This window comes from Capra hircus, chromosome 2, assembly GCF_001704415.2.
Source record: "Capra hircus breed San Clemente chromosome 2, ASM170441v1, whole genome shotgun sequence".
NCBI lineage: Eukaryota > Metazoa > Chordata > Mammalia > Artiodactyla > Bovidae > Capra > Capra hircus.
The window spans coordinates 117,410,542-117,436,288 of NC_030809.1; the positions used below are offsets into that span (position 1 = coordinate 117,410,542).

General features: G+C 39.2%; 1 protein-coding gene across 1 annotated transcript in view; it reads right to left on the bottom strand.

The window, feature by feature from the left end:
* Positions 1 to 25,747, bottom strand: part of PDE11A (phosphodiesterase 11A) — a 449,211-nt gene that overhangs the window by 363,883 nt on the left and 59,581 nt on the right. The window lies entirely within an intron of this gene.

The following is a 25,747-nucleotide window of genomic DNA, read 5'->3' on the forward strand; positions in this document are numbered from 1 at the left end:
TCCAGCCTTCCCCCCATGCCAGAGAGACAGGGTGGATCAATGACACATTCTGATTAAGACCGAATGTACCCAGATCACCATCACATCCTAGCAGCTAGAGATTCTTATATTTCCCAAAATCTACATTCAAAACAAAAAACCTTTGAGAATTCTCAGCTTGTTGCCTCATTCTGGCCGTGAGACTTTTACACATATCACAATATTTCCCATCAGTTATCTCAAATCCTTTAAGGAATGAAATGGAGAGAAGAGGGAGGGTAGGAGGATGGAGAGAGAGAATTTTGATTCAACCTAAAACATACACTGGGCCTCGCTGGTGGCTCAGTGGTAAAGAATCCATCTTCCAATGCAGGAGTTGTGGACTTGATCCCTAGGATGGGAAGATTCCCTGGAGAAGGAAATGGCAACCCACTCCAGTATTCTCACCTGGGGAATCCCATGGACAGAGGAACCTGGCAGACTAAAGTCCATGGGGTCACAAAGAGTCAGACACAACTTAGTGACGATAGTGACAACAGAACATCCACTGCTACACTTTCAGCTTTAAAATATACATAGTATATATTTGTATCAAATAACATATATAGTATACATATGTGATACATATATGTATTAAATAACGGACTTCCCCAGTGGCTCAGAAGTCAAGAATTCGCCTGCAATGCAGAAGACTTAGGAGACTCGGGTTCAATCCTGGGTCGGGAAGATCCCCTGGAGGAGAGCATGTCCACCCACTCTGATATTCTTCCCTGGAGACTCTCATGGACAGAGGAGCCTGGCAGGCTTCAGTCCATAGGGTCGCAAAGAGCCAGACACAATGGGAGCAACTAAGCATACACGCACATATTAAACCATAGGCAAAAACTGACATTCTTTCTCTGGTAAACCTCACCCTAGCACCAAAGAAATAGGTGGGGACGGGAGTAGCCTTAACCCAGTGTTAGTGAAAGCTCAGCCTGTCTGTACACCATTGCCGAATCGGGGTGAAGCAGAAAAGGATAGCTTTATTTGTTTTGCCAGGTAAAGGGAGACACATTGACTCAGCTTCTGCCTCAAAAACTATGTCTCTCAACTCCAGTGAACTTGATGAAAGTTTTTATAACAGTGGGTCAAAGTTGAGATCTCTGGCAAGACTGGGGTGTGAGCAAGGCTTGCGCTCCCTTAGTCTCATCTCAGGTCCCCTAACCTTAATGAACTCCTCTGGTCCCTTTAATCTTGCCTCAAGTGATTTCTTGACTGCTCCTTCATTGATAAGCAACTGTTCCAATCACCCCTTGGAACTCATGGAAGGTTATAATGGCTGGAGTCTTGCCTACAAGAAATGGAAGGCAGAAAGTCTTCCATGCCGACTCGGTTTCACTTGCACAAGCTACATATGGTTAGAACTCATGCACACACCTCAGAAGGAAACATCCATTCTTCCAATCAAATAACTGCTTCGACAACAAGAATTCACTTGTATCTTGAATTTTCTGCATCTCAGACATTAAATTCCACCTTTAGTGTCACAACTGGGACATTCAATTTACGTTTGCCTTTTAAATAATGATGCTGATCAATAACAGAACTTGTTCTTTTTAATAATTTGCAGCAGAAAGTTCCAGTTATAAGTTCCTGGGGGAATAGTTTGAAAAAAGGCTTAAAATACAGGTTTATATTTGGAAATGGACATATCAGTTACCATTTCTGTAAAACAGACTTTCTTGTAAATGCTTATGAAGGCTTGAGTTTTTAAATGCTGCAAGACATCTATCTAAAGCAAAAGTGTTATCTTCTCCCTGTAAGTATCCTGTGCTTCTTTTTTAATTTGGTATATACTGGGGGCCACGGGGAAGGGAGGATACTTGGACCATAATGAAATCTCTTATTCTCAGCTTCAGATTGCATGAGACCTTAATTTAATTTCTAACTCTTCTCTAAATAACATATTTACACTTTTAATAAAACTCATCTATAGAAATGCTTTGGGGGAGTATCTGATACCCTTTGGAGGCTTTCCAATTATAGTAGACTAAACAATTTTTACTGCTTTTTTCTTAATTCCAAAATAATATGCCTAACAATATCTCAATAAAAATAGTAGAGAAAAAGTTAGAGCTCAATCTCATTTACCAAGTGTCAACTGAATCCAGCAATATAACAAAACTCTAATACACGACCAAATGGGATTCAAACCAGAAATAAAAGCAATATAAACCTGAAGCTCAAAAGCTTCCAAACAACAAATAAATTAATAAAGTGGAAAGTAAAAAATTCCCAGAATTGGGAAGGGGATTAAGGTAGAACTAGATGCCAGGGTGTCTGCTGGCTATAATTCTGTCAAAATGCCTACATCAAAAACACCTGAGTTGAAATGCTCTGTATAGACAGCTGATAAAGAGAAATTACTAAAATATTCCTATCATTCATACTATTTGCCTCTTCAATAAAAACTTGCCTCCTACTTACTCTTAACCTATTTCTACCAAAATTTTTACTTCACATGGTTCTTAAGAGTACATTTGTATAGAGCTTGATTCCAATCATCTTGTCAGCATCTCTGCATGCTCAGTCATGTTGTATTTCTGTAACCCTTTGGACTGTAGCCCACCAGGTTCCTCTGTCCATGGGCCTTTTCAGCCAAGATTCCTGGAGTGGGTTGCCATTTCCTCCTCTAGGAGATCTTCCTCACCCAGGGATCTAACCTGCATCTCCTACACTACAGGATTCTTTACCTGCTGAGTCATCAGGGAAGCCCACTTTATTCCAACGGTTCATTTTATTCTTAAATACACTGTGTTAACCATCAAAAATCTACAGTCACCAGTAGACAATTAAATAGTTGTAGCTCTATTTCAAACTTTTTGAGGCAAGCAAGCTATGATTCCCATAACAGTTTTTCAAGAATTCTTGGCTTGACATGATCCAACCTTGATCTATCAAAATATCAGCTTAAAAACATCAGAAATATGCCAACCTAGAATCTCCCCTGAACATTTTGACATAATTTCAGCAAGACTGACTCATAGAACATGACAATATGTAATTTACTTCAATATTGACTACAGAATAGAGATTTCTTTTCTTAGTTTCTTCTTTTCATTCTCAACCTCTGTGGCTGAAACACAGATTCTTCACAAACTCTTTTTATCGTGCAAGCAGAAACACTGTAGGCTCCAACATCTGTGAGAAGACAGGCACGGACGTACTTGGGAGACACGCTGTGTGTGCATTTGTGTATGCCTGCGTGCTCAGCCACTCAGTCATGTCCAACTTTTTGAGACTGTAGCCCACCAGGCTCCTCTGTCCATGGAAATCTCCAGGCAAGAATACTGGAGTGGGTTGCCATGCCCTCCTTCAGGGGATTTTCCCGACCCTGGAATAGAACCCACATCTCCTGCGTCTCCAGCATTGGCAGGCAAATTCTTTACCACTGAGCCACCTCCACTGACTTGCTAATTGTTGCTCCAGACACTCGTCAACCAGGATTTTCCTACCTATAAAAATGGGGCTACACCATGGGATGCTGCTGACCAAAGAACCAGAGTTGAATGCGAACACCACTGTTGTCTGACCCTCTGCCCATAGGCAGCTGAACATTTGCAAGGTACAGAGTAAGGCCCAGGAACACTGGAGTTTCAAGACAGAGTCAGCTCCCAGCTCTACTGTTTTCAATTGTGTGATCTGGGCAAATCATTTCAAATTTCTCACATTTTCTTTTTTAAGTTGTAAAATAAGAGTTCAAACAAAAACAATTTCTGAGGTATCTTTACTTTCTGTGATTTTCATACACTCAGAGCAGATGGTTCTTAACTATTTTCCAGTAAGAATGTACCAGGGAAGATTCTTATGTCACCTTTATCTTTTTAACAAGCTCATTGCACATCTTACGTGAAAAACTGATTTCATTGTTATGATTTTCCCTTTCCTACTGATTGGTAAGTGGTATATTCTGGCATATGAAATGGCACCACTGCTACAATTAACCCATTTGTACTCTTTGCTTTGAGTTCTCCTCTTTCTTAGTACTGGTGATGGCGGTTTAGTGTCTAAGTTGTGTCCGACTCTTGCAACCCCACGGACTATAGCCTGCCAGGCTCCTCTATCCATGGGATTCTCTAGGCAAGAACACTGGAGTGGTTTGCCATTTCCTTCTCCAGGGGATCTTCCCAACCCAGGAATTGAACCCAGGTTTCCTGTACTGCAGGCAGATTCTTTACCGACTGAGCTATGAGGAAAGCCCTTTCTTAGTAGTAGGAATACTCAATTTGCTGTTCACAAAAAAATGACAAGCCAGGCAACAGGCGAGGAAAGAACACTGACCTCCCAATTCCACTATTAACTTCTTACTAGACAAGACAGGCTTCAGTTACCTCAACTATAATAAAAAGTTTCACAGTAACCTTACTTATCTCACAAGAATACTGACAGAATCATATGAGTTAATACATGGGTGAAGATTAATGTTTCTGTAAATATAAATTTTGATATTATTATAATGACTGATGCTTTCTAAGATAGTAAATGTAACAAACTATATACCTGGCATGTATTCTACCATCTTCCAGTCGATGACTATCTTTCTAAATATAGCACCAGACACACAGGTCTGTCTGTTGGATAAGCTCTCTGCCTTTAGAGCCCATAACAAGTGCAGTACAAACATTTTATATCATTGAACCATGGCAGAGAGTATTTCTCCAAAGTATTTTTCTGGGAATATCTGTGAAGGATCATCTTCCAAGTGAATGGCTGTGACCTTGTACTTCCAGCACAAATGGAACTGTGTTTTACATACTGATCCTAGAGAAGATGTAATTTCAAGAAGGAGAATGACTTATTGCTTTGTGTATGGCAGGGGGAAAAATTAATCCTTGTTTAACCCAATGATCTGTGCCTAATTTCCCCCCTGGCAACAATCTGAAGACAAGAAAGAAATAAGTAGTTTAGTTTCCAGTTTTCTTTTACTTAAGAAATTCATGCATAGATCATAAGTTTGCCATGATTTGTACAGTCTTCTTGTTCATAACTGGATGGGTCCTTAATTTGTAAAACAATGGAAACATCCATGGTAACAAGTCATAAACATTGGGATCAAATCTTAAAACAACTAGCATTTTGGATCTACAGCAAAATGAATTTGCCTTCAGACTTAAGAAGACAATAATTCCTGTCACCCTGTCTCACAGGTTAAGAGAATAGGAGCTGCAAACCCTCCATCATGTTCCATGATTACCCAACGTATGAGGGTATCATGTCAAACTACTAAATTGAGACTTTAAAATACATTTAGTTAAACATTGAAAAGGAGCAATGGACACTTAAAGGTTCCTCAAGGGTTGTGATTCTCTGACTTCATGATGGGGGAAAATAATTCAAGGCTTATTTTGAAGCCTCATCCTGTATTTGAAAGTAGAAATGTGTACAAAATACCTAAAAGAAACTTCAATTATATTAAACAAACAAACAAAAAAAACCACTGGGAAATTGTGACAAAATTGAGCCAGTATGAAAGGATCTGTAAAATTACTCAGGAACACTTTTTTTTAAAGAGACAGAAAAAAAAAAAAAAAACAGATATAGATATGTTTTTGGAAATGAAATTAACCAAATCACCAAGCACTGAAGATGGAGTTAAGACTTCTCAGATGCTATGGGGTGTACAATTACAGAATGTTATTAAACCCTGGGTGGCACCTTTAAAGAAAAGGTATTGATTTCCCAGTCACTCAGTATACGCTACAGACAAGCAAGTCTTCCAAAACACCAAACACATTTTTCAGACAGACAAAGCATGTTTTGGCCTTTTGATGGTGTCAATTAATTCTATTGAGGAATCATTTTAAATTCTCTCCAGTGAGAGAGTTTCATTATTGCATTTTAGTTCATTTAAACCCCTTTTCGAGAATTGTGTCTAATAGACCTTCAGAGCATCTCTGGGCAGCTCTAACTTATATAACCTCATTTTTCAAAATTGTTCATTACTTTCCCCCGCTCTTAACATGCTCTCACTCCCACCTGGGGCCTCCCAGGGGGTACTTTGCTGCCTGCTTTTGTAATACAGCAGTGCTTACCTTTGAGATTTTTTCTCATTTCTAAACGGAGTATGCAGAATATGAAGGGGGTGGGGGCAATGCTCCTTAACATTGTTGATTGGCAATGGAATCAGAATCTGCCAGGGAAAATAGCCTGTAATCATATCTAGCCAGGATATTATCCAGGGTGCATGTGGGAGAAATAAAAGGAAATAATGGAAAATGACAAAAAGAAATGGCTTCATTTCCACCTCCAATACAGAAAAGAAGAAAAAGAAAAAAATAAACAGCCAGGTATATTTTAAAAATCAAAATACACTGTTAAAAACCATGGAGTATGCTACAAAGTCATTTTCTATTTGAAATTTTCCAACAAGGAATACAACGTAGCTTCTTTAAACAGAATATTCCATAATTTTGCTAAACATAGAAAAAACCCTCTAAAGTAGGCTGCAGGGTAATTTACTCTGGAACACCTCACTTCTCTGCTCACTGAAACTGAACACTACTGTATTTGCAAATTCTGGCTTGAAGTACAACTTTTTTTTAAAGCATGAGAACTGATCCTCGGCTCCTTTTCATCCTTGGGGTGGGGGAGAAATACATTAAAACCCTTAACCTTACAATGTTTTGTTATTTGTCAGTGAAAACATAAAAATGGGATAAAAGGAAAATATGATCTACTTCAGAGTTGAATGTATTCAAAGTAATCATTAAAATAATAATAATAATTCTTATAACTCTTAGCTTGTTAGTTTTCTATATTTCTTACAGACATAAAGCTCAAACTTTGTTTCAGGTATTCATGAAAAGCTAAAATGTCACAAGGCAATGTAATTTAGAATGTTTCACTCAATAACACACTCTCCTCCAAGTGTATTAAGTATGCAGAATCTCAAATTTATTAAACATCCCTACACATGCATCAGATATAGCACAATCTGTGTGTCTCTGAAGTGAAGATGACACAATAAGAAAACAACGACCACCCACCAAGAATCTCCACGTGCCATGTGAGCATGCACACAAGTCAGGTGATCCTGGACACATTATTAAAATCTCTCACAGCCAGTTTTCCCATCCATAAAAAGTGGAAGTGAAAGTCGTATCCAACTCTTTGCAACCCCATGGACTATATAGTCCATGGAATTTTCCAGGCCACAGTACTGGAGTAGGTAGCCTTTCCCTTCTTCAGGGGATCTTCCCAACCCAGGGATCAAACCCAGGTCTCCCACATTGCAGGTGGATTCTTCACCATCTGAGCCACAAGGGAAGCCCAAGAATACTGGAGTGGGTAGCCGACCCCTTCTCCAGCAGATCTTCCCGACTTAGGAATCGAACAGGGGTCTCCTGCATTGCAGGCAGATTCTTTGCCAACTGAGCTATCAGGGAAGCCGTCCATAAAATGACAGTAATAATAATTACCCAAAGGTTTGCTGCAGATTAAATGAGATAGTGAATACAAACCATATATCACAGAGTAGGCACTTAATAAATAGTTTCTGTTATTGTCTTCTTTAAGAAAACCAAACACTGAGAGACAATGCATGCTCTTTTAAGGACTATAATTTGCCTTAAGTTCTTTAGCAAAGATAGTGTGAAATTATGTGTGCATGTAGAGCAGACTAGGTTTGAAATGCTATGAGACAGTTGCCCTTTCAAGAATTTACGCTTCAGGGATAATCAGAAAACCATACTCAAATGTGGTTACCAAAAGTGCTCCAGAGATCTCTGTTGTTGTTGTTTAGCTGCTAAGTTATTTCTGACTCTTTTGTGAGCCCATGGACTGTAGCCTGCCAAGCTCCTCTGTCCATGACATTTCCCCAGCAAGTATACTGGAGTGGGTGGCCATTTCCTTCTCCAGGGGATCTTCCAGAATGATTCAGGGACCCGTGTCTCCTGCACTGGCTGGCGGATTCCTCACCACTGAGCCATCAGGGAAGCCCCTCCAGAGATCTTTACCTACCATCAATAGTGCAGGTGGGATGAACTGAGGGAATAGCATTGAAACATGTATAGTACCATATGTGAAATAGATCGCCAGTCCAGGTTTGATGCTTGAGACGGCGCTCAGGGCCGGTGCACTGGGATGCCCCTGAGGGATGGGATGGGGAGGGAGGTGGAAGGGAGGGTCAGGATGGGGGACACATGTACGCTCATGGCTGATTCATGTGAATGTATAGCAAAACCCCCTAAAATACTGTAAAGTAATTAGCCTCCAATTAAAATAAATAAATTAATTTACAAAACAAAAACACTGCGGGTCTTTTACCAGCATTAGAAATGGACTTTCACTGGTGAAATTAGTAGCTTGTTAATCAGCACAATGGATATTAGATATGGACTCTAATTATGAAACTAGTAGTATTCAAGATATGTATATTGGTAACAATATTCTAGAGACCCTTCAACACTTGTATTAATAAGATGTAAAAATCTAGCAAATTCCAAAGGTGATGTATCCTTAGGGACAGACTCTGAGGCTGTCCAATCCTGCCACTGGGTTAAAGGGTCTGGCTGCCTGATGCCCACCACCAGAGCTACCAGATTCTGCTTCTGACACAGTGCCAGTGGTATTTAGATCACCTAAAACAAAGAGAGCTTGGATTTCATGAAACTTACTAAATAGGGTATAGGAAATATTTGACCCAACTTGCCAATACATTTTGTTAGATAAATGTCTTTTTATGTAGCAGATTTTGGTCTGAGACCTGTTTTCATTAAAAACAAGTAGCAAAGTTGTAGGAAAGCAGTCATCTTCTATCAACTGCAAGCTTTTGGGCAGCTATTATGATGTATTTAAAAGCTATTAAAAATAAACTAGTAGTTGTGTGTGATCAAATTGGCTTAAGTCAGTTTGCTTTATGATAGTCTTTCTTTTAGTTAAAGAAACATGTTCACTTAGACCAATGGCTAATTAAGTCTTGTGAAATACGTGCACACACAGAATAAATCAAAGAAGTGGAAATAAAGTGAAATCAGAAATCAAAGGAATGCAATTTTTAAAAATTATAATATTGAAGCTGGTGAAGTTTCAGTGAGTTGATATACTGCTGTTGGCATTATATATTAGTACAATTTTCTGGGGGAAAATGGGTGAAATTTATCAAGAATACTAAAAAAAATGTTCTACAAATGAGCACATGAAAAGATCCTCAACATCAGCCATCAGGACAAGGTAAATCAAAACCACAATGAAACACTAGTTTATACCCAGTAAAATGACTAAAATCAAAATGACAGGTGCTAGAAAACTGGTCAACCACATATAAAAGAATGAAACTAGAACACTTTCTAATATCATACACAAAAATAAACTCAAAATGGATTAAAGACCTAAATGTAAGATCAGAAACTATAAAACTCTTAGAGGAAAACATAGGCAGAACACTCTGACATAAATCACAGCAAGCTCCTCTGTGACCCACCTCCCAGAGTAATGGAAATAGAAACGAAAATAAACAAATGGGATCTAATTAAACTCAAAAGCTTTTGCAAAATGAAGGAAACTATAAGCAAGTTGAAAAGGCAACCTTCAGAATGGGAGAAAATAATAGCACACGAAAAAACTGACAGAGTCAACCTCCAAAATATTCAAGCAGCTCATGCAGCTCAATACCAGAAAAATGAACAACCCAATCAAAAAGTGGGCAAAAGAACCAGACATTTCTCCAAAGAAGACATACAGATGGCAAATAAACACATGAAAAGATGCTCAACATCACTCATTATTAGAAAAATGCAAATAAAAAAAATAATGAGTTCCATCTCACGCTGTTTAGAATGGCCACCATCAAAAAGTATCAGTTCAGTTCAGTTCAGTCACTCAGTCGTGTCCGACTCTTTGCGACCCCAGGAATCGCAGCACTCCAGGCATCCCTGTCCATCACCAACTCCCGGAGTTCACACAGACTCATGTCCATCGAGTCCGTGATGCCATCCAGCCATCCCATCATCGGTCGTCCCCTTCTCCTACTGCCCCCAATCCCTCCCAGCATCAGAGTCTTTTCCAATGAGTCAACTCTTCGCATGAGGTGGCCAAAGTACTGGAGTTTCAGCTGCAGCATCATTCCTTCCAAAGAAATCCCAGGGTTGATCTCCTTCAGAATGGACTGGTTGGATCTCCTTGCAGTCCAGGGACTCTCAAGAGTCTTCTCCAACACCACAGTTCAAAAGCATCAATTCTTCAGCACTCAGCCCTTCTTCACAGTCCAACTCTCACATTCATACATGACCACAGGAAAAACCATAGCCTTGACTAGATGGACCTTAGTCGGCAAAGTAATGACTCTGCTTTTGAATATGCTATCTAGGTTGGTCATACCTTTTCTTCCAAGGAGTAAGTGTCTTTTAATTTCATGGCTGCAGTCACCATCTGCGGTGATTTTGGAGCTCAAAAAAATAAAGTCTGACACTGTTTCCACTGTTTCCCCATCTATTTCCCATGAAGTGATGGGACCGGATGCCATGATCTTCGTTTTCTGAATGTTGAGCTTTAAGCCAACTTTTTCACTCTCCTCTTTCACTTGCATCAAGAGGCTTAAACAATAAATGCTGGAGAGGGTGTGGAAAAAAGGGAACCCTCTTACACTGTTGTTGGGAATACAAACTGGTACAGCCACTATGGAGAACACTGTGGAAATTCCTTTAAAAACTGGGAATAGAACTGCCATACAACCCAGAAATCCCACTCCTGGGCATACACACCAAAAAAACAGAACTGAAAGAGACATAGGTACCCCACGGTTCATTGCAGCACTGTTTACAATAGCTAGGACATGGAAGCAACCTAGATGTCCACTGGCAGATGAATGGATAAGGAAGTTGTGGTACATATACACAATGGAATATCACTCAGCTATTAAAAGGGACACATTTGAGTCAGTTCTAATGAGGCAGATGAAAATGGAGCCTATTATACAATGACTGAAGTGAGTTATAAAGAGAAACACAAATACTGTATATTAATGTATATATATGGAATTTAGAAAGATGGTAACAATGATCCTATATGCAAGGCAGCAAGAGACACAGACATAAAGAACAGACTTTTGGACTCTGTGGGAGAAGATGAGGGTGGGATGAATTAAGAGATTAGCATTGAAACATGTATATTCAGTTCAGTTCAGTTCAGTTCAGTTCAGTTCAGTCACTCAGTCATATGCAACTCTGCGACCCCATGAATCTCAGCACGACAGGCCTCTGTGTCCATCACCAACTCCTGGAGTTCACTCAGACTCACGTCCATCGAGTCCGTGATGCCATCAAGCCATCTCATCCTCTGTTGTCCCCGTCTTCTCTTGCCCCCAATCCCTCCCAGCATCAGAGTCTTTCCAAAGTGTCAACTCATCGCATAAGGTGGCCAAAGTACTGGAGTTTCAACTTTAGCATCATTCCTTCCAAAGAAATCCCAGGGTTGATCTCCTCTAGAATGGACTGGTTGGATTTCCTTGCAGTCCAAGAGACTCTCAAGAGTCTTCTCCAACACCACAGTTCAAAAGCATCAATTCTTTGGTGCTCAGCCTTCTTCACAGTCCAACTCTCACATTCATACATGACCACAGGAAAAACCATAGCCTTGACTAGACGGACCTTAGTCGGCAGAGTAATGTCTCTGCTGTTGAATATGCTATCTAGGTTGGTCATAACTTTCCTTCCAAGGAGTAAGTGTCTTTTAATTTCATGGCTGCAGTCACCAACTGCAGTGGTTTTGGAGCTCAAAAAAATAAAGGCTAACACTGTTTCCACTGTTTTCCCATCTATTTCCCATGAACTGATGGGACCAGATGCCATGATCTTTGTTTTCTGAATGTTGAGCTTTCAGCCAACTTTTTCACTCTCCTCTTTCACTCTCATCAAGAGGCATTTTAGTTCCTCTTCACTTTCTGCCATAAGGGTGGTGTCATCTGCATATCTGAGGTTACTGATATTTCTCCCGGCAATCTTGATTCCAGCTTCTGCTTCTTCCAGCCCAGCATTTCTCATGATGTACTCTGCATATAAGTTAAATAAGCAGGGTGACAATATACAGCCTTGACGTACTCCTTTTCCTATTAGGAACCAGTCTGTTGTTCCACGTCCAGTTCTAACTGTTGCTTCCTGACCTGCATATAGGTTTCTCAAGAGGCAGGTCAGGTGGTCTGGGATTCCCATCTCCTTCAGAATTTTGCACAGTTTATTGTGGTCCATACAGTCAAAGGCTTTGGCATAATCAATAAAGCAGAAATAGATGTTTTTCTGGAACTCTCTTGCTTTTTCCATGATCCAGCAGATATTGGCAATTTGATCTCCAGTTCCTGTGCCTATTCTAAAAACATCTTGAACATCTGGAAGTTCACGGTTCACATATTGCTGAAGTCTGGCTTGGAGAATTTTGAACATTAATTTACTAGCATGTGAGATGAGTACAATTGTGCAGTAGTTTGAGCATTCTTTGGCATTGCCTTTCTTTGGGATTGGAATGAAAAATGACCTTTTCCAGTCCTGTGGCCACTGCTGAGTTTTCCAAATTTGTGGGCATATTGAGTGCAGCACTTTCACAGCATCATCTTTTAGGATTTGAAATAGCTCAACTGGAATTCCATCACCTCCACTAGCTTTGTTCGTAGTGATGCTTTCTAAGGCCCACTTGACTTCACATTCCACAATGTCTGGCTCTAGGTGAGTGATCATACCATCATGATTATCTGTGTCATGAAGATCTTTTTTGTACAGTTCTTCTGTGTATTCTTGCCACCTCTTCTTAATATCTTCTGCTTCTGTTAGGTCCAGACCATTTCTGTCCTTTATTGAACCCGTCTTTGCATGAAATGTTCCCTTGGTGTCTCTAATTTTCTTGAAGAGAACTCTAGTCTTTCCATTCTGTTGTTTTCCTCTATTTCTTTGCACTGATCACTGAGGAAGGCTTTCTTATCTCTTCTTGCTATTCTTTGGAACTCTGCATTCAGATGCTTATATCTTTCCTTTTCTCCTTGGCTTTTCGCTTCTCTTCTTTTCACAGCTATTTGTCAGGCCTCCCCAGACAGCCGTTTTGCTTTTTTGCATTTCTTTTCCATGAGGATGGTTTTGATCCCTGTCTCCTGTACAATGTCAGGAACCTCAGTCCATAGTTCATCAGGCACTCTATCTATCAGATCTAGTCCCTTAAATCTACTTCTCACTTTCACTGTATAATCATACAAGATTTGATTTTGGTCATATCTGAATGGTCTAGTGGTTTTCCCTATTTTCTTCAATTTAAGTCTGAATTTGGCAATAAGGAGTTCATGATCTGAGCCACAGTCAGCTCCCGGTCTTGTTTTTGTTGACTGTATAGAGCTTCTCCATCTTTGGCTGCAAAGAAAATAATCAATCTGATTTCAGTGTTGACCATCTGGTGATGTCCATGTGTAGAGTCATATCTTATGTTGTTGGAAGAGGGTGTTTGCTATGACCAGTACGTTCTCTTGGCAAAACTCTATTTTCCTTTGCCCTGTTTCATTCCGCATTCCAAGGCCAAATTTGCCTGTTACTCCAGGTGTTTCTTGACTTCCTACTTTTGCATTCCAGTCCCCTATAATGAAAAGGACATCTTTTTTGGGTGTTAGTTCTAAATGGTCTTGTAGGTCTTCATAGAACCGTTCAACTTCAGCTTCTTCAGTGTTACTGGTTGGGGCATAGACTTGGATTACTGTGATACTGAATGGTTTGCCTTAGAGACGAACAGAGATCATTCTATCATTTTTGAGATTGCATCCAAGTACTGCATTTCGGACTCTTTTGTTGACTATGATGGCTACTCCATTTCTTCTAAGGGATTCCTGCCCGCAGTAGTAGATATAACCATATATAAAATAAAATAGACGCGCAGTGCAAGTTCAATGCATGAAGCAGGGCACTCAAAATCGTTGCTCTGGGACAACCCAGAAGGATGGGGTGAGTGGGAGGTGGAAGCAGGGTTCAGGTTCACAGTGCACCTGTGCCTAATTCATCTCGATGTATGGCAAAAACAATCACAACATGTAAAGTAATTGTCCTCCAATTAAAATAAATTAATTTATTTTGAGTATTGCCAAGGGTCTGGAGAAATTGGAATACTCATACATTGCTGGTGGAAATGTAAAATAATGCTGCCAGTTTGGGAAAGTGTCTGGTAATTCCTCAGAAGGTTAAACATTAGGGTTACCATATGGCCCAGCAATTCTCTTCCTAGATTCATCTCCAAGAAAAATGAAAACATATGTTCACACAAAAACTTGTATGTGAGTGTTCACAGCAGCATTATTAATAACAGTCAAGAAGTGGAAACAACTCAAACATTCATCAAGTGATGAATGGACAAATAAAATGTGGTATGTTCATACAATGGAGCATTATTTCAGCACAAAAAGAAATACTAATAGTACAGATAAATGCTACAACATGGATGAATCTTGATATCATTATGCTAAGTGAATGAAACCAGCCAAAAAGGACCACACATTGCGTGGTTCAATTTACATAAATTGCCCCAAATTGGCAAACCCATAGAAACAGAAAGTTGACTGTCAGTAGCCTAAGGCTAGAAGAGCTGGAAGCAAATGAAAGTGATCATTAATGGACATGGGGTTGCTTTTGGGGTGATTAAGGCATCCTAAATTTGAATGCGGTGATAGTCACAGATCTCTGCAAATATACTAAAAGCCATTGAATTGAGCACTTTAAATGGGTGAATTGTGTGGTATATGAATTACATCTCAATAAGGTTTTTATTAAAAATTAATGTTCAAAAGAAACAAAGGCAAAAAACAAATGTGACCTATTTAAAATTTAAAAGTTTTTGCACAGCAAAGAAAAGCATCAACAAAATGAAAAAGAAAAACTACTGAATGGAAGGAAATATTTACAAATGATATGACTGATAACAGGTTAATATCCAAATATACAAACAGCTCACACAACTGTATATCAAAAAAACAAAACAAAACAAAACAAATAACCTGATTTATTAATAAAAATGGGTAGAAGACCTGAAAAGAAAATTTTCCAAAGAAGACATACAAATGGCCTACAAGTGCATGAAAAAATGCTCAACATCATTAATCATCAGAGAAATGCAAGATACTACCCACATCTGTCAGAATGGTCATCACTAGAAAGACCACAAATAACAAATAACAAATGTTGGTTGGGATGCAGAGAAAAGGAAAGTCCAGTACACTGTTGGTAGGACTATAAACTGGGGCAGCCACTGTGGAACACTATGAAGTTTCCTCCTCAAAAAAACTATAGAACTACTGTATGACCCAGCAATTCTACTGCTTGGTATGTATGCAAAGAAAATGAAAACAGTAATTCAAAAAGATACATGCACTCAAATGTTCATAGGAGCATTATTTATAATAGCCAAGACATGAAAACAAGCTAACTGTTCATCAACAGATAAATGGACAAAGAAGATGCAGTACATTAGCCATAAAAAAGAATGAAATTCTGCCATTTGCAACAACACGGATGGACCTAGAGGGAATTATTCTTAGTGAAATAAGCAGACAAAGAAATACAAATACTCTATATATCACTAATTTATGAAATCCAAAAAATAAAATAGTGAAAGTGAAAGTGAAGTCGCTCAGTCGTGTCCGACTCTTTGCGACCCCGTGGACTGTAACCCATCAGGCTCCTCCGTCCATGGGATTCTCCAGGCAAGAATATTGGAGTGGGTTGCCATTTCCTTCTCCTGGGGATCTTCCCAACCAAGGGATCAAACCCAGGTCTCCCGCATTGCAGGCAGACGCTTTAACCTCTGAGCCACCAGGGAAGCTATAACAAAACAGAAACCAACTTATAGATATAGAGAACTAGTGGTTGCCAGAAGGAAGAGGAAGGGGGAAGGGGCAAGACAGGGGCTTGAGACTGAGAGATACAAACTACCATTATAAAATAAATAAGCAACAAGGATATATTGTACAGCACAGGGAAATAGAGCCATTATTTTTGTAATAACTTTAAATGGAGTATCATCTACTAAAAACACATTGAATCACTATGACGTACACCTGAAACTAACATAGTATAGATCAAATATGCTTCAGTTAAAAAAAAATCTCACAGTTGAAAAAGAAAAACAAAAAACTACCTGAACCAGTATCCTAAATTTGAACCGCAGGAAACTGTAAATGTTTTTGACCTACAAAATAGCAATTTAATGTAGCTATCCTATGATGAAGTCCTAGATTTATTTATAAAAAGTTCATTAATTATAATTTTATTATAACATGATTTTGGAAAAAACTTAAATGCTGAGGGATGATTAATAAATCATTGCATAATTACATGATAGAAGATAATGCACATGTAGGAATTGTGCCTTGAAAAATCAAAGCACGATAAAATGTCATGCATACTTTATAATGCTTTATTTGTAAGCAAAAATAAAGAAATATAAGGAAATACGTCAAGAATATTAACAATATTCTCTCTGCAAATAGGATGACAAGTGATTTTATTTTTTTCATTTTTTTATTTAAAAATGTAATAAGGTTGTATTATTTTTATAATTAGAAAATAATATTATCATGAAAGGAAAAGGAAATAAACCAAGAAAGACAAATATGCTCAGATCAAAGGTAGTCATTTGGAATTATAGTCTACTTTTAATTAAAAAGAATTTGACTTAAGTTTTCAAATTCCAATTTAAGTATTTCATCATTCTAAGGTGAAAAAAGTAACCTTGTTCTTCTATTCAGACAACAAAACACTACTTATTCAAAGAAGATATTATCTGTCTTAATTTGAAATCTCCAGTAAACAAGAATCCACAGTACCCTGTTCTAGTTCTTTAATAATCATTCTTTTTCCAACAAGTGCTTATTTATTTCCAATCTGTGATTGCATATCTCTCTCCCTTATCTAAGCCCTGTATAAATCTGAGATACAGTTTATGAGACAGTTTATTTGTTGTTGTCATTTTGCACTTTTAGAAGTGACTTCATTATAAGACTGTTTCATAACCTGCCAAATATTAAAACCCATGGTCATACTGGTCTCTGAAAATCAGAATACCCTGAACTCCTCTCAGCCCTCCACCTTTTGCTCCCATATGCCCCAGAGTCATGTCTGTCCAGCACTATACATCAGCAGCCTGACCATGTCAGGTCAAGATCATCACGTCTTGTTAACTTCTCCAGTTCAGGTGATGGTAAACTGATACTGTGCTTACGGCTCGATACCCATGAGAAGATGCGGTACCAATATATCTGAGGTGAACATAATGGACCACACTTTTTTGTACTTCAAGTGCTTAAGGCAGCCTAGAGGGACACACATCTTGTGTGAACTTCTGAAATTTAGAGGGAAAGACACTCAGTTGAGGAGTCCATCACAGTTTAACATAGGTACTGAAGAGAAAGCTTTGGCTCAAATCTTGCTCCAGCCTAGTGAAAGATCCTATTGTACTGCAAACATTTTAATCTTACCTAAACTTAATTAAGCACAGTTGTGTGAATAAAAGTTACAGAAATAAATGGTTGAATTACCTAAATTATAAGAATTATATTTCTAATCACTACTTGAAGTTATAGACTCACATATTTACTGTGTTTATTGTCTGTCTGCACTCATCTCAGATGCTAGTAAAGTAATGCTCAAAATTCTCCAAGCCAGACCAGCAATACGTGAACCGTGAACTCCCTGATGTTCAAGCTGGTTTTAGAAAAGGCAGAGGAACCAGACATCAAATTGCTAACATCTGCTGGATCATGGAAAAAGCAAGAGAGTTCCACAAAAACATCTATTTCTGCTTTATTGACTATGCCAAAGCCTTTGACTGTGTGGATCACAATAAACTGTGCAAAATTCTGAAAGAGATGGGAATCCCAGACCACCTGACCTGCCTCTTGAGAAATCTGTATGCAGGTCAGGAAGCAACAGTTAGAACTGGACATGGAACAACAGACTGATTCCAAATAGGAAAAGGAGTACGTCAAGGCTGTATATTGTCAACCTGCTTATTTAACTTCTATGCAGAGTCCATCATGAGAAACGCTAGACTGGAAGAAACAAGAGCTGGAATCAAGATTGCCGGGAGAAATATCAATAACCTCAGATATGCAGATGACACCACCCTTATGGCAGAAAGTGAAGTGGAGCTAAAAAGCCTCTTGATGAGAGTGAAAGAGGAGAGTGAAAAAGTTGGCTGAAAGCTCAACATTCAGAAAACTAAGATCATGGCATCTGGTCCCATCAGTTTATGGGAAATAGATGGGGAAACAGTGGAAACAGTGTCAGACTTTATTTTTTGGCTCCAAAATCACTGCAGATGGTGATTGCAGCCATGAAATTAAAAGACGCTTACTCTTTGGAAGAAAAGTTATGACCAACTTAGATAGTATATTCAAAAGCAGAGACATTACTTCGCCGACTAAGGTCCATCTAGTCAAGGCTATGGTTTTTCCAGTGGTCATATATGGATGTGAGAGTTGGACTGTGAAGAAGGCTGAGCGCCGAAGAATTGATGCTTTTGAACTGTGGTGTTGGAGAAGACTCTTGAGAGTCCCTTAGACAGCAAGGAGATCCAACCAGTCCATTCTGAAGGAGATCAGCCCTGGATGTTCTTTGGAAGGAGTGATGTTAAAGCTGAAACTCCAGTACTTTGGCCACCTCATGCGAAGAGTTGACTCATTGGAAAAGACTCTGATGCTGGGAGGGATTGGAGGCAGGAGGAGAAGGGGACAACCGAGGATTAGATGGCTGGATGGCATCACTGACTTGATGGACGTGAGTCTGAGTGAACTCCGGGAGTTGGTGATGGACAGGGAGGCCTGGCATGCTGCAATTCATGAGGTCGCAAAGAGTCAGACACGATTGAGCGACTGAACTGAACTCCCATTCTTGGAATAGTGCCTCACACATCGTAGTATTTACTAAGTAGAGACTCAATAAGTAGTGAATGAATGCATAGCTCTTTCACAATGAAACATCATTTGGCCATTAAAAATGATGTTCGGATTAATGACCATTCAAAATCCTTCTGATTCTGCATTTTAACAGTTACAGCCTGTAACTTACTTAGTTCATTTATTTATATCTTGCTCGTTCAGGTACCTGCTAAGTGCAAACTACCAAACAAGGTTCTGCAAAGTATATGGAAACAAACAGAAAGGGCAAGCACTTATCATCTCCTTGGTAACTCTTAGAAATAGAAAAAGAGAAGCTCAAAAAGCAGGAAGTTATAAAAGCCAACATAAGACACTGTAATTTTTGCAAGGGACATGTTTATCTGCCAACATACCAAACATTATTTGCATCTGAAATACAAAATACACTATGTAGGTATTTGCCTTTCATTTTGTCAACCGGTGTGTCATTGATTTTCTTAGTTCCTAAATATTTAGTCATTATATCTTGGCTCAATGAATGGTTAGTTAAAATCCAACTGCAATCATTGGGGTCATCTGAAAACAATGTTAAACTATAAAACATTAGGAACTACTATTAAGGAAAAATAATAATCGCTTTTGGAATAGTGCCTACTTAAGATGACAGGATTTGACTTAAACCTTGAAAGAGGATGAAGAAGAGAAGGATTTCGTGCAGTCAGATAAGAATACAAGTAAACGTATGGGAGTAGGAAGCACATGACCAAACTGGGGCAGAGTGACCAGTGTTTTAGAGCAATAACCCTTAACCTGGGCCCTGGCAGGCGGACTCCCGTTCTTACCCCACCATTAGATCCTGCCTAAGGACGAGGCAGAGAATGGTGCTGAAAGTCTGAGATGGTTCTCCAGTAGGAAAAAACTTCCTGAAATTTAACCAGAGTTCTGACAGGTACTCTATTAGTAATAGTTTTTTCTTGTAAATCTTGCTTATTTCTGAAATTCTCAGTCAGATTTAGTCCAGGGAATACACAGAACATAAAACAGGTCTCTGAAGCTCTGTAGCTTCACAGTGATCACATAGGACCTGGATAATGGACATTCAAAGGCAAATAGTACAGTGACTAACAGGTTGAATGTGGATAAGACATTACAATTAACAAGTTACAATATTCAATCCAAATTTTTCCAGGACTGAAATCTTATTAATGAAATATAATTTGAAATAAAGAGCTGTATTCTAAAACTTTTTAAACCTTTTGTTAAACACTGATTTTTTAATTCTAATGTTATTGCAACAGTTTTGAAAATCTATCTTAATTGGAACATAGACAGGAAAGAGGGGGAAATGAGATGAGGACCAAAAGGCCACATGTTCAAATTAGTTTGTTTGAACTACTGCTCGTTTAGTATTTGGGTATCTAAATGATAGCACAGTATTGCAAGAAAATACATAAGCCTGCCTAGCAGAGTTATGGAAAAGGCAATGGCACCCCACTCCAGTACTCTTGCCTGGAAAATCCCATGGACGGAGGAGCCTGGTAGGCTGCAGTCCATGGGGTCAGGAAGAGTCGGACACAACTGAGTGACTTCACTTTCGCTTTTCACTTTCATGCATTGGAGAAGGAAATGGCAACCTACTCCAGTGTTCTTGCCTGAAGAATCCCAGGGACAGAGCCTGGTGGACTGCCGTCTATGGGGTCGCACAGAGTCAGACACAACTGAAGCAATTTAACAGCAGCAGCAGCAGCAGCAGCAGCAGCAGAGTTATAATACCACTAGCCACACATGTAACAATATTTTTTAAACATAACGATTTGAAAAGCACTTCTGAAAAGTACCTTCATAGAGAAATTAACTCTTCATAAGATGACAGAAGAAACCTGTCCATCTTCACTTCTTTAAGTTGATTTGATTAAACTGACTAGTAATTTGGGGATTGTCTATTATGGCAGAATTGGAGCTTACAGGCACATCTAAAGGCTTTCTGGAAAAAAAAAATCAATTCTATACCAGACCAACTCCATGCAAGACAAACATCTGTGAGCTGCCTCCACTCTTCTGGGACCACCAATTTGTTACCCCATCAGCGTGATGTATCAACATCCTTCTGCCCCACTAACGTGAACTTTAGTACCTTTAGAACCCTTGATATCTCACCAGGATCCTAAACATTAGCCTTCATAAAACCAGGAACAATTTAAAAATGTAAGACCAAGAGCTTATGAAATCCTCACTTTGTCTGACTGTGGCTATCTCAGGCCTGTTGCAAATAACAAAACTCCAGCTTCTGCAAGACTCATTAGCATCATCCATGCACCATCCTCAACACCAGTTGGCAGGGCAGCATCACCCGTAACAAGTTCTTGGAATATGGCCAGTCCCAGCGCAGCCTACCTCAGTTGGCTGCATCCCAGCTCTGCAGGGTGTCTGAACATGCCGGCACAAAGAAGAGCAGCAGGGTAGCTGAACACTCCAAACTACAAGCTGGAGAGACGTGATCACAGGCTAAAGAAACCCTGAGATAAGCCAGAGAAGAACTTCTTATAAGATGGTTGTTGGAAAGTAACTGCAGTGGACATATTCCTCACTCCACAATGCCATCATAAACAGCTCCTTTGGGGCTCAGGTAATGACAAGCTAGGAAGGGCATATAAGAGCCCATGCTTATTTCCATATCCCAGGTTTCCTCTGCTGTGCCCATACATCTTGAGAGATCCCAAATATTTGCTCCCATCCAGGTTTCGTTATTTTATTTTGCAAGGTAACACCTCCTTTTACTCAGGAATAATGCAGTGATCAATTAATTGGATGCAAGGAGTCTAATCACACCACCTCAATCAGCTAGTATATATGTATCACAGAAAAACAGGAACATATGCTGGAAATCATGAGGCGAACCAGGAAACTCTGATCATTTCTTGGGTATGATTCACCTTCAAGTGCACTAGCAACATGAAGTGCCAAACCAGTAATTTGTCATTATGTAATTTAAATTATTAAATTATGTGCAAGTGGTAGATTATAGTTCATATAAACCCTGACCATAACTGAACAAACTATTGCCAATTATGCAAGAACTTTAAATAACATGATGATTTAAAATAATTGAAAGGGAAGTTTTTAGGCAGAGCCAGGATAACCATCTGTCAGGTAGATTCCTACATTGGATGAGGACAGGGGCTGTAGGAAGAGGACTTGATGACCTTTCTGCGGGCCACCATCGAATATTACATGATACGGCACAGTCACTGAAACATACGCGTGTAAAGAGTTTTTAAGAAACACAATAGGACCCTATGCACAATTATGTTAGAGATGTAAATAGGCTAGAAATGAATGTACCACATTTAATTTTTAATTTATCCCAGGCAAATAACTTACCAATTCTCATATGGCAAAATGTGTTGGAATTACACCAAACATAACACAGCTGATAGTCTCCAGAAGTTGACATTTTAAGATATGAGGATATACAAATCACATTATGCTAAATGTGCAATAAATTTACCACTATGCATATGAATGATGACATAGCAGTTATATGTATAAACTAAAATAACAAAATAGTTCAAATTTTATTCCTTTGGATTGGAGTAGATGGTGAGATTTCAGCTCATTATTGATAAGAGCTTTATATCTATCATCTACTTAACTCCTCACAACAACCCCAGGAGGTCCTGAGGCAAGGAGGAATTGACCTTAGCAGAAGGTCATTCTGCTAATCCATACCAGGCAAAGACTTGAACAAGCCTGGAAGGCTGTCTGATCTGGTGCCCCTCACCAACACTGAACACTGCACTTTAACTTCCCTCCCTTGTCTCCTTACTTGTAGGCAACGATGAAAATTCTGTTGCTGGAGTTGCTACTGGTAAATGTGGGAGGAGGTTCTCTGAAGCCTGCCTGGCAGACTAAGGAAAACTAATTTGAGTTTTTAAATGTGAATTGAACAAAGTTGGCAGGTCTCTGTGAGGAGAGGTATGGGTATGCTGCTACCATTATAAATGGGCTCAGTATTTCTGAAAGCTATTTGATAACTTGGAATAAGAGCTATAAAACTTTTCTTGCTCTTTGACTCAGTAATTTCAGTCTCTGGAATACACCCCAAGGAAATAACACAAAAGAAAACGGTAATTTGTTCAAGATGTTCATTCAGGAGTTATTTGTATTAGTGAAAAACTAGAAACAACCCAAATTTCCAGTAATAAGACAAGGACTAAGCACGCTAGATTATACAAAGAAGAAAATTTATAATCCCTAAAAATGGCAAATGAAGGCTACATTTGTATGTGGACACATATGTAAGAAATAACTTTAAAATTAGAAAATAGAATACAAATTGGTATAAGTATAATCTTGTACAATCAAGTAAAACAGTATGTGTATAAACAATCATACAAGAAAACTGTAAATTTATAAAGAAGTATAGCCCTCATTTTGTTGTTGAAATTCAGACAGTGGAACTGGAACATAGATTGTGCTTGATAAAAACTTACAGACTTATGTTATACAAAGGTGATCCTTTAACTGAGACCTGACTGTATCTCACATAGATGAACGTTGCTTCAGTAAAAGCTAATCTTTTGCGAAGACTTACCAAGTGCTAGGTGCTCTTCCAAGTTCTTTCCTTGTATTTCTTCATTTAATTCCCCTATTGTCTTAGGAGATAAGTATTTTTATTATATTCTCTCCTAAAAGGAGGAAATTGGAGCACAGAGAAGCTAAGTAACTTGCCCAAAGTTACACAGGCTATGGCAGAGTTGGAATTTCAACCCAAGGACATTCATCCCTAGGAGGAGGAAACAGCAACCCACTCCAGTATTCTTGCCTGGGAAATCCCATGAACAGAGGAGCCTGGTGGGCTACAGTCCATGGGGTCACAAAGAGTCAGACACAACTGAGCACCCAAATCACCGCCACGCTCCCTGTCTGGCCTGTATGACCCATTGGGCCACAATGTTTTCTCTTACATGAAAAAAAAAAGTATCTAGATCTTATTCGTTCCTGTTAATCATTTCTAGAATGTGTTTTCTGCTTTTCTTCCTCCCCGCTCCTGTTTGGTTTACTCTAGAATTCTTGCAGTAAAGAACAATCACCAGATACAGCATTTGAGATAAAAAATATTCTCCATCCAGTTGTCACCTGTAATAATATAACCTATGTGCCCTAGGTGATAGAGGTTTCTTTCCAAGAAGTGAGACTAGGGTAAAGTGTTTCAATCAGGTGAGGAAACTGTGGCGCCTGGAAAATAAAATGCTACTTACATTTAAATGTCTTTAAATTTAGTAAATTTCTTACATTTAAGTGTAAGAAATAAGCTGCCTGGGAGTAAGTGACAAATATAGAGGAACACTTTGAAACTCGTTGGGAAAAGGTTAGTTTTTTTAAACATTATGTTTATATTTGCCTAGTTTCTTACACTTTGCGAAGTATTTGCTAGTGATAACCTTATTAAGCTCTCATGCTGTAGAATGGTAGACAGTCTAGTTGACCAAACAGGAAACTGAATGTCAGAGTTTAAGTGGCTCACCCAAAGCAGGCTACTTGTCCTTAGCCAAGCTGAAGCTTGGGCCTAGCCCTCATTCTCAGCAGAGCTAAGCACTGGTGCTGTTCTAGACAGGAACAAGGCCCTCTGCAGACCTTCCCTTTCAATCATCCAGAGTTTATGAAGTCCTAGATTCTAAGTACAAATCCACTGAGAAAAGCCCAGAAAATAAATCTACCATAAATGGAATCAGAGATGGGAATTAAATATATAATGGAATTCTCTTAAATGAAGGAGATAGAGTCAAAGCAAGACTAATATCTGTATATGGTGGTGGTTTAGACGCTAAGTCGTGTTCGACTCTTTGTGACCCCATGAACTGTAGCCCACCAGGTTCCTCTGTCCATGGGATTTTCCAGGCAAGAATGGAGTGGATTGCCATTTCCTTCTCCAGAGGATCTTCCCAACCCAGGAATCGAACCCAGGTCTCCTGCATTGCAGGCAGATTCTTTACCGACAAGCTATGTTGATAATATCTGTATATAAACTCAACTATTTGGGAGATGCTATTACGTTTGGAAAAACCAAACTCAAATCCTTCTATAAATCCTTATTATGTCCCTGTGAAAGGTGCTCAGTTGTGTCTGATTTTTTGTGACCCCCACAGACTATAGCCCGCCAAGCTCCTCTATCCATGGAATTCTCCAGGCGAGGACTCTGGAGTGGGTAGCCATTCCCTTCTCCACTGTATGTTCCCATCCCAGGGATTGAACCTGTGTCTCTTGCTTTGCAGGCAGATTCTTTAACATCCAAGCCATCAGCGAAGCCCGTAAGTCCTGATAGGAGGAAGACTGTCATCTTTGGTACAAAAGGAGCAAAATAAAATGTTTGTTGTCTCTGCACATTCCATGGAAATATATGCATAGTGAATGAGGTAGACTACGTTTTACGTGTTCCTAAACAGCATCACCTTCTCACCAAGCTTTGTCTTAAAAAAGCTTTCTTCAGAGGTCTGATCAGAGGTCATCTCCTCCAAGAAGCCTCTTCAGAGTCTTCGAGAGAGCCTCGCTCTCCCTTTCCAAGGCACTCACAGCAGTCCTAGAATATCTAATTGCTGACCTCCTCTTCTTCCTCGTGCAGACCACACAGCATAGCACATCTGGAATTTACCTTTGTTTCTCATGGCCCCAACCTAAGTACCTTGCACACTGTAGCCAATTATTGGATGGGTAAGACCTTGCCTGAGGTCCCATTGCACAGTAAGAGTTTATCAGCCTTTTCTGGGATTTGGGCTGTGTAAATCTGACTAGAGAAATGACCTCTCAATAAAAGACTCTTAGAAATCTTTTTCCTTATAATCATATTTTATGTTGACCTTTTATATCAGAACATTTGTATTAATTTAATGCATTAGT